Here is a 12,046-nt window from a genome sequence, read left to right on the forward strand (position 1 = left end):
GCGCTGTCTGCCTGTGCCACTCGCCTGACTGCACCTCAATACCTGTCGCGTGGGGGGACAAACACAAACAAACACACACATATAAACACCCACAAAAACACGCAAACACACACACAAACACGCAAACACACACACACACACACACACACACACACACACACAACCCGCTCCGGGGGAGAGAAGGCAGGCAGGACTCCATGGGGCACATAAGATGGACGCCTCACTCTGGCCTGGAGGAATGAATGAATAAATAATTGAATGAAGACAAAAGAAAGGGAAACCGGAGGCTGCAGAGGGCTGCTTTGCTCTGATAACTTTGGGAAACGATCCCCTACCATCTGTACCAAATGTCCCTTTCAATGTATTTTCCCTTTTTGTTCAGCATACAGCGATGCAGAGAGAGCTTTCGAGAGCCTCTATCGTGGGCTTCACTGACACGTCACGTACTGTTTCATCACACTATTGCCCTCCCCCGTGTCATGCCACTGCCATTCCCCACTCAAACAAAACACGGGCAAAGCTTTTATCCTCGGCATGTTAAAAGAGTTGATCTGCCCGCTGTTTCCATGCACTCACAGCTGACAGGGCGCTGCTATTGAAACACACAGCAATGAGACAAATCACAATGCACCAAAAAATCCTGCCATTGACCGTTCCATCACCACACAAAGGACTGCAGCAGGAGCGGGGAGCCAAGCAACAACCCATTGAGACCTGTCTGTAAGCGCGGCTGGATCAGTGCATTGCAGATGAGCCCTTCAAGGTTACAGCTCTCTGCATCACCCCCCCCCCCCGTTCTCCAGCCTGACTTATTTTACTGTAATGCCGCGGAGAGGGTAAGAATATCATCAGAGAGCAAACAGAGGGGCTGGAAACTACGTATACCAGAATCCAATCCAACTATATTTAGTGTTCACAAAGCCATTCCTTGTCACATATTAGATGACCCACTTCCATGCCGACTGATGCATTATGGGTAAAACATGTGCCGTGCAGGACTGCACACGAAAGGCCCTGTTTCTTCCCCAACGTAGGGCAAGAAAGATGGATGTCCTCATTACCCAATCATATGCCAGGATGTTGCCGGACATGGAGAGACTGTATGTTTATCAACAGGAAAGACAAGGAAAGAGTGGAGGAGGGATGGTGTGTGTGTGTTGGGGGTGGGGGCGCATTTTCTAAGATGTTTTTCTCTCCGTCAGTCTGACAGGGATTTACCTGTCAGTCACGCCAAGGACACCCGTTCACAGAGGTGGGCTGGGACTCTTACTCTGGTGTCATACAGCCTGCTGAGGTTTATTAATATTCTTTGCCACAGGGCCTGCATTTACCGTTCCTACCCAAAGTCACATAGAAGAGTCCCAAAAAAACAACAGCTGTCACTCAAGGGTTTGGGTGATGGCACCCTTTTTTTTATTATCATTCGCATGGAGATGGATTTTTCAGAGAGTGGCATTTTTATGGAGAAGTTTCAGAATATAGCAATGTCTAGGACAATCTCCAAGCAGGAGTCTATCTTCAAGTTCTCTGTGTGTTTTCTATAAGTCACAACAGGTGGCTGAACCTTAATGTGACTGCCTGTCTGTCAGCTTTGGTTAGTGTGGAAGTTCTGGAAACTCCTATGTGTTGATTGGCAGCTTTCCAGATGATCCGGTGCCAAGCCTTCAGACAGGGCACCTCTAATTGGGCCTTAGTCTTTCATGTGATGTATATGGGTGGAAAAGCCAGGTAAGAGGATATAGTGATGTGTCAGATGTGTGTGTTTGTATATTAAGGTGATTGTGCCTGTGAGTGTGTGTGTGTGTGTGTGTGTGTGTGTGTGTGTGTGTGTGTGTGTGTGTGTGTGTGTGTGTGTGTGTGTGTGTGTGCGCGGGAGAGAGAGAGAGAAAGAGAACAGAAAGAGAGGAAATGTGGTGGAAAAGAGACAGGGGGTGCAAACATAAGAAAAGCTTCATGTGGACCTTCCCCAGCAACACACACACACACAGCTCCACTGCTGAAAGCCAAATTGCCTCCCCCGTGAGCTGGCACTAATATTGGAGCGGACCAGTCACCCCTCTTTACGTATTTCTTTCATTTCCTTATGCCCCCGTCACATGGACACCGCAGGGTTACTCGAAACACCAGATGGAATTATGGGATCCCGTTCTGTTATCAGTCATAAAACCTGACAACAATTATCACCGGGGGCTTGCGCAGATGCAGTAGACCAGCACTAAGGTGTTCGCTAGGCACTGCAGAGATTTGTCATTGCCCTCTGTTTCGCCCCCAGGAAAATATCTTATTAGAAATACGGAGGTGACACAGGGCTGCAAGAGCTTCTGCCGTCTTTTTTACTACCGTAAAATTACAGCCACGCGCATACGCTCGTCTGTAATTACCAAACTCCAAGGTTGTGGCAATTTGCGAAGGATTTCTGAAAGATATCGCAATCAGAGCACCTTTAAACTCTCCGATCGTGCTCTCACTCCTGGCAAGTTATAATCAAGCCGAGCTTACGCGAGATCTCTGCTCTCTCCAGGCTAGTCGCCCCCTGTTATTACTCCCACTGAGCAATCGCACAGCAGGGTCAGAGTGTGATACCCGGCTCTCGGGAGAAGCCACTGGAAGAAATACTGAGTTTCCATACACTGCTGTGTGTGATGTACTCACTGCTGACTGTTTATTATTTGGCCAAAGCGCGACAAGAGAAGACCGTTCACCATTAATCCCGGGATAATAAATCCTATGTTATCTTGACAGATAGCGGAGGCTTCCAAAGGAGAAAAAAGAAAAAAGAAAAACATATTCGAACCAGGTCAGCATCTCTCTTTGATAGTTGCGTCCAGTCTGTGGCTTTCATGGCTTTTCTGAATGCTGCATCATCACAGCACATGGCTAATCTCTGGGGGGGAGATTTGCGTTGCCAGGACATTGCAGTAATAACGAGAAAATAGCCTTGGCAAATCCCATTAAGAGTGCTCCCACAAACAGATTACAATAAGAGAGGAAGAGGGAGAGAGGGAGAGAATGATAGAGAGAGGGAGGGAGACAGAGAGAGAGAGAGGAGATAGGAAAAGACACAATAGCAACAACCAACAACATGTTGTCTGGAGGGAGAAGGCTGAATACTGTTTTTACATCATCTAAGGCAAACACAGAAAACAGCTAGTAGTCAAATGTAAAATAAAGTGTCTCACGATGAAGTTAATTTGCTGAGCTCAGATCAGTTTCACACTGCGCGTGAGCACTGCGACTCTGCCACTTTGCTCAGTGCTCTGCTGTGTCGATTGAAGCTTTGCATAAAGAAATACCCCTGATGCTTTTCTGCTTCTGAGCGATTACATTGCAAAGATTGCACTCTGGCTCTTTTTCTCTTTCTGTCTATCTGTTTGTGGTGTCCATGAGACAAAAACTTTAAATAAATAAAACATGGTAGCTGGTTCTGCCTCGGAGAAAGAGCCAGCTTGCCGGGGATCTATGTTTGCTGGTGGCAGCGTGACTATGCTATGTTGAAATCTCTTTTCCCTCAGTGTCTTCCTCCCTCTTTCCATCCTCAAAGTCACCCTATAAACACCCTGAAGGTGTGAATGGTTGACAGGGGTGAGTGGAGGGAGGAGATGTCACCCAAATTCAACCCCATAAACTGTTGCTGAGTCGTGCAGCGTAGAGAGCCTCCTCATTATCAGGGATCTCTCTCTCGCTATCTCTCTCTCTCTCTTTTTCTCTCTCTCTCTCTCTCTCTCTCTTTCTCTCTCTCTCTCACTCTCTCTCTCTCTTTCTCTCTCTCTCTCTCTCTCTCTCGTCTCTCTCTCTCTCTCTCTCTCTCTCTCTCTCTCTCTCTTTCTGTCTCTTTTGTCAGGAGGCGGCAGGGAGCCACTCCTGATTTCCAGGGCTACTTCTGGAGTCAGCAGGAAAAAAGAAAGAACCCCTTCTATTTTCTCTTTGCACTATATATGCATACACATACACATAATCATACACACACACACACACACACACAGATACACCACGCAGATACACATAGCTCTGTAGGTAGAGTACACACACACACACACGTATACATTTATATACTGTATGTATATATACATACTGTACATGAGTGCTAGACAGAGAGAGAGAGAGAAAAGAGACAGATTGATCAGATCTACATACAGTATATAAGATAATCCAAGTGTAAATGGAGTAGGAAAAGAGAATGTCCAAGTCCACATATGTCTTAAATGTCTTTCAGTGCAGCCTAGCTCACTTTTTTGTGCTTCTGGCTAGTCTGGGCAAATTACGGATGCAGCCAGGATTATTAAATAAATGGACTAAACTCCAACATGGGAGAACATTCCTCCGACTCGCACTCTCTCTCTCTGCACTGAGTAGCTTGAGTGCCATTATTTCATAACAGACATTTGCAAGATGAATAGCTTTACACGAAATGTCAAGCTCAATGTTGTAGATAATTTGCATTCCACCCCCATTTGCCGTGCCATTAACAGGTGACTCATGATGTCCACTACAAGAGTTCAGCTTGTCAGGCTGTTTAGTATTCTTGAAGCCCGTGAGAACCCACATTGGAAAGTTCTGCAGCCCGACATGGCTGAAAACTGCAGCACAGATGGCGCCAATGCGAGGGGTTTCTCTACCATCAATGTGGGAATGGCGAGAAATTATATTTCTCTGCAGACAGACGAGGAGAAGATAGTGTAATTAGCGATGCAGTGAACAGCCTTATGGCTTGGGAATATGCTAGTCAACCCGGTAACTGTTCCACCCTACTAGAGCAAACATCAGCCAGGCACGACGAGTTATCTTGTTCTTGCTTTAGCCCACTGTTTTGCCTCACACCAACTCCATTGTTGTGCGGGCTTAAGAGTTTAAGATGTCCAGTTGTGACAATGATGGGAGTCTCCTTGGCTGGTTGCAGGGTGGGGTGGGACTCTCAAGACAATCGATTTACTCTAACTCACGGATAAGATGCTGTAATGTAATGGAAGATCATAGAGTCAGTTTTGGAAGCTAATTAATGTCAGTTTTGCACAGCCAACCAAAAGGGAAAGTGTGTGTGCGACGTGCTTGTATGTATGAGTGAGTGTGTCTGTGTGTGTTTGGACGTGGTTATGTGCTAGGGGGCAGGTGGCAGGTGTTGAGGAGGGTGGTGTGGTGGTGGGGACTCCATTTTACCAGGCCAATCATGCACCCTCATGGACACATTCATCCACTTCTACCAGGGCCACTCCTCGTCCTTTGCTCTCTCTCAAGACAATCAATTTACTCTCACCCATCATCGAGGCCGCTATTATTGAGGAAGATCATAGCCTCAGTAATGGATGCCTCCATATCAACACAATATCAGCTGCTAAGGCCAAATCACACAAATGACCCTGAAGTGGCTCTCAAGCAGCAGAGTGTCAACAGACGAGAGATAGAAGAGAGAGAGAGAGATAGAAAAGAGGCCAGTTTGGATTTCAGCATGTGGTGCCACTCTCCGTAAACTCTCATTGTTTGGAGTGTCATTGCTTCGAGCCAGGAGGAGCAATAGCCACCCATATGCCACGATGCTCAAACACCATGCCTTGTGTCACCACGCGACAAGATTGTGTTCACGTCAATGAGCCGTGTCGCCACTCGTGAGCGGCCAAGCGCCACAGCGCAGCAGCACACGCTTGATAAGAACACGGAGACGGTGTGCTTTTCAGAGCCGTATTCTCTCTCTCTCTCTATCGCTCTCTCATTCTTAACCTCTATCTCAAATTCTCTCTCTCTCTCTCTTTGTTTACCTCTATCTCGAATTCTCTCTCTCTCTCTCTCTCTCGCTAGTTCTCTCTCTCTTTCCCTTTTTCCTGATCACCCCTGTGGCCTGCCACCTCCCTCTCTCCGATTTACCTGCCAAAACACGGCGGCTCAAAGCTGAAGCTAGGGCATTCATGAATTGTGTACTGCCCCCCCCCCCCCCCCCCCTTCTGCCCCCACTGCACACACACCACCACCTCTCCCCCCCCCCCCACACACACACACACACACACACACACACACACACACAGTACTCTGTCCTCAAAACAGCCTGGTGCTGTCAGCGTGTTTACCGTACTCTAATTAAAGAATCCAAGAGGGTAAATACCATTCAGGGTGTCACAGCTGACAAATGAGAATGCATTCACACTAACACACAGACACACCATCAACACTCGTGCGCACACACACACACACACACACACACACACACACACACACACACACACACACACACACACACACACACACACACAAACAAAACTCATACACATTCACACTGACAAACACCTGCATACACTCGCTCATAATCATATTTTTACGCACACAGTGGCAAACATGGATATACAGCAAACATCCAAACATTCTTTCAGTCTTTCTTTCAATTTTTTAACAAACACACACACACACAGACACACAGACCCATAGACACACCGACACACACACACACACACACAGACACACAGACACATTCTCTAACTCTCTCTCTCTTTCTGACTATCTCTAGTCCTCTGACACATGCACACATGCAGACATACACACAAAAACAAAGCCACACACACAAACACACATTCAGAAGAGCATCAAGTCTCTCCACTGTTTATTTGCCAGCCGCCCTCGGGATGGGGTTCTGGCTTGGCAAACGCAGTGTGAATCAAACTAATTAATCCTGGGGAGAAATACCGGTACCCACAGACTCGAAAAAAACATCGGCTATGAGAAGAAAAAAAAAGAGCGCGAGATACCATAGGATGGGTCATTATCTCTTTGCTCTGCTTCCAAAATAAATTAAATTTTGAAGCCCACAGAAAAAAAACAGGGCTCAAATCAAAAATGGATTTGCATCTGCTATCATGATCAGCTGCAAACACAAATGTGAGAATTGCTCGTATTGAGAAAGAAATTGCAGCAGCACCATACATATACCTCTCTCTTTTTATCTCCCTTGCTCTCTCTTTCTTTCTCTCTCTTTCTCCCCTCCCTGCTCCTGTCATTAGCTTTCAGGCTAAGGCGCACGCTCCAGGTCATCATTCCTCTATGGGCTGAATTAGTGCAAAGCTGCCATATTAATCCGAAGCTAATTAATTTCAGTGTTGCCCAGCCAAGCAATTGGGAAAGTGTGTGTGTGTGTGTTTTTGAATGTGTATGTGTGTGTTTGGGGGTGGTTATGTGTTAGTGAGGAATTCCCAGCGCCAGTTCTGGGAGTGTGTCTGTATGGGCTCCCACTAAATTAACGTGATTATGTAAGCATACTATCGGCGACCTGGAGGCGCCATCCACCAGCCCCAAAGGAAGTGATAAGACAAAAAGAGGGATATATTGACAGAGTGTGAACAGGAGAGACAGAGTTAAAAGGCAGGAGGCAGAAAGAAAGAGAGAAGGAGAGTGAAAGAGCCAGAAAAAGAAAGGAAGGGATAGGGCGAGGGACTACCTCACAGGGGGGAAAGCTATAAAGCAGTGGAACCGTCATGGCAGCTCATAGCTACTTTCCTGAATTAGGGGACAATTAATTTCACTTAGTTGCTCTTTTTTGTTTTTGTTCCCAGCCTTCTCTTCCAAACCAGAGGGGAGCGGCGGTGACCTTCACTGTGGCGGCAGGGGAGACGCAGTGGCAGCTCGAGAATGCTGGAGTTGTCAGGGCTCCCTAACGAGAATGGCTGGAGGCTGAAGGGGTTCGTATGGTGTGTGTGTGTGTGTGTGTGTGTCTGTGTGATTGGAAGTGTTCGTGTGTACGTAGCTGTGTGTGTGTTTGTGTATTAACAGGTGTGTGTGTGTGTGTGTTTGTGCTAGTGTATAGATGTGTGTGTGTGTCTGTATATGTGTGTGTGTGTGTGTGTGTGTCTGTCTGTATAGGTGTGTGAGTGTGTGAGTGTGTGTGTGTGTTTGTGTTAGTGTATACATGTGTGTGTCTGTATGTGTGTGTGTGTGTGTGTGTGTGTTTGTGTGTGTGTGTGTGTGTGTGTGTGTGTTTGTGTGCACACACATATCTGTGTGTCTGTGTGTGGGTACGTGAGGCTCAGAGATCCCAGGCTCCATGAGTGCACACTGGAGAGCTGAGGGACTTCCATGGAGAGGGCAGGAAGGCTCACGGGGAGCCCCCTTATAGGAGCGGGATAAGGCCTGGAGCTCTGAAGAAGCCCAGAGACACTTTGTGTCAAGGATTAAACTCCAGAGTCACGTCCAGGAGTGGGATCCTGAGGCCAGGGATTAGTGTCTGCGGGAGACTTTTCAGACTCTCCCTGATATTGAGATGACAGTGTCATCAAAGGGCTGCATTGTACGTCGCATCGGCTTCTCCTGTAAGACAACTCACCATGGTGGAAGCGATTCACAGCGAGTCCCACTACGACACTTAAGTGAGTGCAGGCGGAAATGTTTGATGCATACTAACTCGCTTTGATCTATGCATGAGTGATAAAGTGTGCATGTGTGTATGTGTGTGTGTTTGTGTGTGTGTGTGTGTGTGTGAGTGTGTGTGTGTGGGCATGAGTGGTGTGTGTGCATTTGTGTGTGCGTGTGTGTGTGTATGTGCGTGTGTTTGGACATGTATATGAGTCTGTGAGTCATCACCTCACAGTCTAACATTAGTGCAAAGTGTCACATTACTCTAACACAATGCAAACCTCAGATGGCAGCTTTTTTCCACTTGGGGTGGGTTGGTGACGGATCGCCGACAATAAACCGTAACCGTACTACACACCACACACCGTTTTGCAGCAAACATTAAAAAGACACTGGTGTAGGTTCATTGCACTGAGATTAGTCTTTGAGAAAGCTTCATTGCCTGTGAGCAAAACAGCTACCGCTGTTTTCATCCATTATTAAAATGTCTACCACTTTGTGTGAGCCCTTGTTGTGAGGTGTTTTAAAACATACCAAAAGGTTTTTCACATTGAGTCGATCCTGAGTTAAAATGGCACCTCCACACAAGCTTGTGTCAAATCAAAACCTTTAGTGAAATGGAGATTGACACTAGGAAACGGAAGACGGTGTTCCAAGCTCGCACATGTGTGCCTGGGCTGAAGGTATGCGGTCTGGGGGAGTGACTCAGCAGATGGGGGCAGGAGGAGAAGGAGGAGGAGAGGAGAGCGTGGGGAGGAGAGGAGAGAGGGCAGAGGGCAATGACTAATGGTCTTTGTCGGGCGCTATCTCAGCCGGCACTTGTGCGTGGTCAGGCTCCTCGAGGAGGTGGAGAAGGGAAACCACGTGACTTAAGGTGGCGAGGATGACAACACCGCTGTTGTCAGCCTCCACGGCCAGATTAGCAAGCGCCAGGGACAGCGAAGCAAACCGTTGCCTGCCACTGATAAAAACGTCCACTTTCATTTTGATCACTTTGGAGGGGGGGGGGGGGGGGGGGGAGGCAGAAGGAGGGGTGTGGTTGAGGGTGAGGTGGGGCTAGTAAGGGCGCTTTACTGGAAGTGCGGGGAACGTTTGAAAGGTGAGGAAATTAGGATGCATTGCCTCTTGCCTCGACTACTTACATGTGACAAGCCCACACTGGCCCAGCCCTGTGACCAAAGGGGAACAGATTGAGATGGAAAGCGAAAGAGAGGACAAGAGAGTAGGTGATGTGGATCTAGACAGAGAGAGAGAGAGAGAGAGAGAGAGAGACAGAAAGACAGAGAGGAGAAGCACAGGAGGGCGAGACATATCAGATAAGATGCTGTCGCTCCTTCTGCTATGGGTCCTGAGGCGCTAGCAGAGTGTTCTGTTTAATGTACTCTGCATTAGTCATTTAGATTCTGTTAGGGAAGTCACCCAGAAATGAGAGTTTAAAGGGTTGCTCCTCATTTCTCTCGGCCGTAATTACAGAGAAAAATATTCAGCTTCTTTTCCAAGGGTAATTCGCTGTAAATGAAAGACTTTCCTCCACTCTGCAGATGATAGATTAAGAGTAGCTGGTGCCGAATACATTCTGTTTTGAGGCACCAGGAAGAGTACCAAAACTAATCTTCTGTTTGAAAAAAAACGAACCTCTCATGTAAAAAAAAAAGAACCGAAATTGGGTGAAAAATGGAAGAATTCATTGATACATTTTGTTGCCTAAAAAAAGGGAGTCATTGATAGCGAAGATTGGCAAATCACTTACCGTTAGAAGAGGGTGCTTATTACAATGTTATAACTCATTAAATACTATGTAATAGCAATACCTCATTCTATCTCATGAGCTACACTGACATTGATATATAGTAAATCCGTAATCTCGCTGCCAAGATTGCCAGCACGACTCTGATCTTCAATACAAATCTTCTCACTCACTTAAGGCAACTCTTTGGTAACTATGTCTTAGTAAATATGTCTCTCTGTACTTCCAAGATTTAACTGCATGCAGCTGCATTTAACCTGTGGAGTTAAACTGGCCTGGTTTCCGTATACTTCAGATGCTATTTTTTCAGCCTAACATGTTGCCTATGGGCCCAACATGCAGCTGCTCAGCCACCAACAGCCTCTGAGTGGCCTCAATTTCCCCCTACAGGTTCATTACTCCACCTCCTCTCGTGTTCACAGATTTCCCCTCCACCAGTGCCCAACACCAGCTGCAGCTGAGGCAGCCACTCATCCTCTGTGTGTCTCCCTCCCTCTATCCCTCCCTGCGTGCTTCAGCCGCGTGACTAAGTCTGATGTGCTGCTCCTGTGGGGCAGACGGCAAGCCAGAGGGCTCAAATAAAGCGGTGCCGTCCAGTGCTAATCACAGGGCAGAGCCTGGGGTCCAAGTGGAAGGTGGCCTTCATGTCATCCATGACCCCCCTGCTCCAAGTCCTTCAAAAGAGTAAGTGAACACATTTATATAAACCCTTGTGATGTAAATGATGTTCTCTCGCTCTCTCTCTCTGCACACTACACCCTTCGGGGTCTCATAATATCAAAAGGAATTTCTCTCTCCTTTTCTGCATCGCTTTGATTGCATAATGGGAAACAATCACAGAGAGGCTCCACACTGTAATAAAACTAGGAATTGTTGATCTCATAAAAATGAGTTTCACTCAACAACACAGCTGTGCCATTTGCATCTAACTAAAAAAAAAATGTGTCTGTTCAACGAATTCTCCTTCTTTTCAACAACATAGTCAAAAGTTGCGAAAACTCAAAAATCTATTGCATTATGTTTTGCCTAATAATTGCCTTGATAATTTGAGTTTTCTGAACATTTTCGTTTTTACAGTGTACAGAGGTGGCAGGCTTTGGTGTCAGCTGGCAGGCTGTCTGTTTTAGCTGACAGGATACACATAGTACACGAGCCTCGGTTTGGGCCTATGGGGCAGAGTCCTTGTGGGCTGGGGTGTTGGTGGTATGTCTGTTAGGCTCACTTTTTCTACCAGAGAGGAGGCTCCAGGACTCAACTGAAATGATGCACGAGCTGCCTGAGGGAAACAGCGCACACTGTGGGTTCACAACCTCTCACTCATGCTTGGCAGCTTTTAAGTTTGTGTATGTGTGTGTGCTCTCTTGCGTATTTGTTTTTTTTCTCATCTTGATCTGTCTTGTCCCCCCCATGTGAAGGATTAGAAGGCCAGAGGGCAGTGCCAGGACCCGGATTTGAGAAAAGAGAGACAAACGGGGGGAAAAAAGGCCAAAAACTTCTCTTATCGGCCTTCTCGACGGGTGAGAAAGATGGAATGGAAAGAAATGTAAAACAACTGTTTTGTTTGGGGAATAGGGGAATGATGTGTTATTTCTGTTAAGTTATACAGGACCATATGGTTAAGTCCTTGTGCTATTGGTTGGGGACTTCATACTGCAGCAAAATCTCTCACTGTCACATGCAAGTACTCATACCAAGCAACCTAGCCTAAGTGTTAACACAAATCAGAGTGTACTACAACCATCTTAATGATACAAGACACCTTCATGATCATTTTACTGTGGTTGACAAGTGGGCGCCTTTCTTTGTCAGTGTTTCGTTGAATTAGTCCCATGGGAGTCCCATCTTGGTGAACGTCAATTCCAGAGACACCAACAAACACACCTCAGGATACACCCAAACATTTCTGAGAGACTTGCCCGCGATAACCAAACGCCAGTCCACCTTGGTTCTTCAGCAATACTTCCCTACTACTAG

This window comes from Sprattus sprattus (genome assembly GCF_963457725.1).
Source record: "Sprattus sprattus genome assembly, chromosome: 14".
Taxonomy (NCBI): domain Eukaryota; kingdom Metazoa; phylum Chordata; class Actinopteri; order Clupeiformes; family Clupeidae; genus Sprattus; species Sprattus sprattus.